This window comes from Labeo rohita, chromosome 22, assembly GCF_022985175.1.
Source record: "Labeo rohita strain BAU-BD-2019 chromosome 22, IGBB_LRoh.1.0, whole genome shotgun sequence".
Classification (NCBI taxonomy): domain Eukaryota; kingdom Metazoa; phylum Chordata; class Actinopteri; order Cypriniformes; family Cyprinidae; genus Labeo; species Labeo rohita.
This window is the reverse complement of record NC_066890.1, coordinates 53,903,202-53,906,643: the sequence shown is the minus strand read 5'-3', so window position 1 is coordinate 53,906,643 and position 3,442 is coordinate 53,903,202. Positions and strand designations below refer to the sequence as shown.

The 3,442-nt window shown below is 39.8% G+C and overlaps 1 long non-coding RNA gene across 1 annotated transcript; it reads left to right on the top strand.

Annotated features, from left to right (window-relative positions):
• The first annotated feature begins 222 nt into the window (after positions 1-222).
• On the top strand, positions 223-1,297 carry LOC127153864 (uncharacterized). Its single transcript, XR_007825351.1, has 3 exons — positions 223-365; positions 730-768; positions 1,082-1,297. It is a non-coding gene; the product is annotated as an uncharacterized LOC127153864 (long non-coding RNA).
• Positions 1,298-3,442: the final 2,145 nt, after the last annotated feature.

Below are 3,442 nucleotides of genomic sequence, written 5' to 3'. Positions count from 1 at the left end.
CAGGAAATAATATTAAGGTAGCATATTCATGTATAATGATTTCTCCTGGCTGTTTCATAATTGGTAACCTGTGTAAAGCTTAACTTATTTTTATTTATTTTTTCTTCCTTTTACATTCGAAGATATTATTTTACATACTGTTATTTATTTATTTATTTATTTGTTTGTTTGTTTGTTTTATACCATTAATATAATTTTTGTCTTATTTCTCTTTTGAGTACTGATTTCAATCTACTCCAGCCCCAACCATGTACAGCTGAACCAGCTGATCAGGGTCTTCAGGAGAACCACAGACTTCCAAGCAGGCGTGTGGACGGGTTGGAGCTGAACTCTGTCGGATGTTGGTCCTTCAGGACACCACTGCTGTAAGTGAGTCAGGTAGTCAAAACCTTAATACTTTTTCCCCCGGTTTCACAGACAAGGCTTAAGCCTAGTCCCAGAGTAAAATGTAAATCCAAGCTGTTTCAGGTCAAAGAAACTTGCACTGACTGATCTTAAAATATATCAGTGCCTTTGTTTTCCTTCAAGATGGACACCAGTAATGTTTGTAACATTTATAATGTTTAAACATTTATAAAAAGTTACTTAAATGTCCTAATTGAACTATGGCCTAATCCTGACTTAGTCTAAGCCCTGTCTGTGAAACCAGGCCTTTAAGTTGTATTGTTATATTTCACTAATATTTTTTTCTCTCTTTCTCTTTTTCTCCCTTTGGTTTGTCAACTTCAGCTAAACAAAGAGCCACCAGGTCGCTGCATCTTTTGTAATGTAAGTGCATTTAAGTTAAAAAGTTATTAAAGCTGTACATTCATGCATCAATTTAAAGTCATTAGCAATTTCTTACAGTGCACCTTCCTCCAAAAAATACAGTTCTGTCATCATTTACTCACTCTGTTGTTGTTTAAAAAAAAAAAAAAAAAAAAAAAGATTTAGAAGAACATTTCAACTATTTTTGTCATTGTTCATGCCATTGACTTTCGTAGTATTGACAAAAAACACTGAGACAATGTTGTATTATTTAGGTTTTATATATATATATATATATATACACATTTTAATTGTTCTTTTCTTTCTCACTTAGATGATGGAACAAAAAGTAGGCTGGCCACAGCATCTGAAATGGAAACATCTATTAAAATGCCTCCGCAGTATAAGACACTTGGGATGGTGGAAGGAGCAGAAGAACAGTGATCAGGCAGAGTTCTACTGTTGCCCCTTAGGGAACTGATTTATGATCTACTTAACATTCTGATTTAGTAATAATTGATCATTGCTCTGTCCTATAAAATTATTTAATACATTCAACTGTTGAATAGTTTGGGGTCAGTATTTTATTATTAATTTTTTTTTTTTTAAATCTAAGAAATACATTTTTACGTTTGAAATGTTTAAGAAATTATTTTTATTCAGCAAGGATGCGTTAAGTTGATAAAAAACTTTTACATTGTTGCACAAAAATCCTATTTCAAATAAATGCTGCTCTTTTAAAAGCGTTATTTAAAGGATCCTGAAAAAATATATCATGGTTTCCTCAAAAATATAAAGCAGCACAACAGTTTTTAAGACTGCTGATGATAAGAAATGTAGTGTTGTTAAGCATAAGAGAGCTTATTTGTTAAGGCCACAATGGCCCCACCCAGCCTACAACATGCCCACATTTTCCCCACTGTCCCCACACCCAGCCCACAGCATCCCTACACTATCCCCACAGTGCCCACACCCAGCCCACAGCATGCCCACACTATCCCCACAGTGCCCACACCCAGCCCACAGCATGCCCACACTTTATGGGCCCACAATCGGCCCAATTGGGGGCCCACTCTGCTTTGTGTGGGCCAGCCCACACTTAACCCACACTTTTGGGCTGTCCCACTCGGGCCCCACACGGGCCCCATAGTGTGGGGCCCACACGTGCCCCGCATTTCACGCCGGTATTGGGGCCCACAGCGGGCTGCCCGCACGGGTTCGATTTTTTGCCCACAGTGGGCCCACGCGGGCCCCAAACGGTTATGTTTGCTGGGAACCGACCTACAAACAAAATGTTCTGGGCTGAGGAAATTCTTATGAACATTCAGCAGGTGAAGAGGCCATTGGAGCAATATGTGGAGGAATTCCTGAGCGTTGTACACCTGGTGAGTTATAGCGATGCTATGATCAACGTATGTTTTCAGATGGGGCTGAATGATGACAAATTTTTCTGTTCCAAAACTCCTGACGATTGCCGCAGACCAATCTGTTTTTTAATAGTTTATCAACTATGTCCTTGCTCTTTGTAATTCCTCTTTCAATTTCTATGTCGATGTGGAAGATTCTAATCTTGCCCCCATCTGTAAACACGCGGCCACACCAGCTCACCACCAGCCAGCGTCCTCCACGTGCTGCTCCAACAAGTTCACTCCCTCCGGTCCTCCCTCGCTCATCGCAGTTCTCCAGAGCTCATACTCAGCCCAGAACCCGTGGCCCGCTCACGGACTCCAGCCACGGCCCCGTGCTCAAGTAAGCCTGCTACAGCACCGCGCTCTGGAATAATGGCGTTGAATATGGCGTTGAATAAGGACTTTATGGATCAGTATGGATTACTTTCTCCTGTCGCGATTTGGCTCAAAGGGAAATGTATATAAATAATTACAATTAATTATGATTAATTACAATTATTTATATCAGCTGCCAGTAGTAACTGTAGCAGAATCAATTTTCCATCAACTAACTGTTCGCCCAGTGAACATTCAGCATAATTTTTATATCAACTCTAAGAAATGATATTTTCTTGGCCACAGAAAATAACTTTCTTAAAGTACCGTTGTATTAGAGCAGTGGTTCTCAACCGGTGGGGCGCGCCCCCCCGGACACTCTTGCGGGGGGGCGCGAGTAGGCTACAGGATGGGAGCAAAAAAAAAACAGAAAAAAAAAAAAAAATGCAAATTTGTGATCTTTGTTTGGATTCATCGGATCTATTTTCGCTGCTAAAATAGACCAAAACAGTCATTATTTCATCAAAAATATAAGTGACTTAATATTATTAACTTGTTTATTGAACTGTCATATGAAATCAGTGTCACATTTTCAATCGTGAGGTGAAATTAAGTGATGGTCAATTGTCAGCTCTCTTGGTTGTCAGGTCGTGTGATGTATGTTGCTGAACTGTATTCAAATGTTATAAATATAAAAACACCACATTTTGAAATTTAACTGCAGTATGTCAATTTAGTTTATTTGTGTGTGCTGCGCTCATAGACTTTAGAAAACGGCGCTCATTTGTTTGATCAGTGATGCGCGGGTTGATCCAAAATGAGCGGGTGCTTGCGGTCACCCGCGGTTACCCGCAGTTACGAGTCATCCAAAAATATTTTTCACGAGTTCGCGCTTACATATAATAAACAGCGTAAAAGTTAAGCGTATTTGGCGTGCTGTCCGGGAGAGGGCTCCGAGCTCGGTAATCATT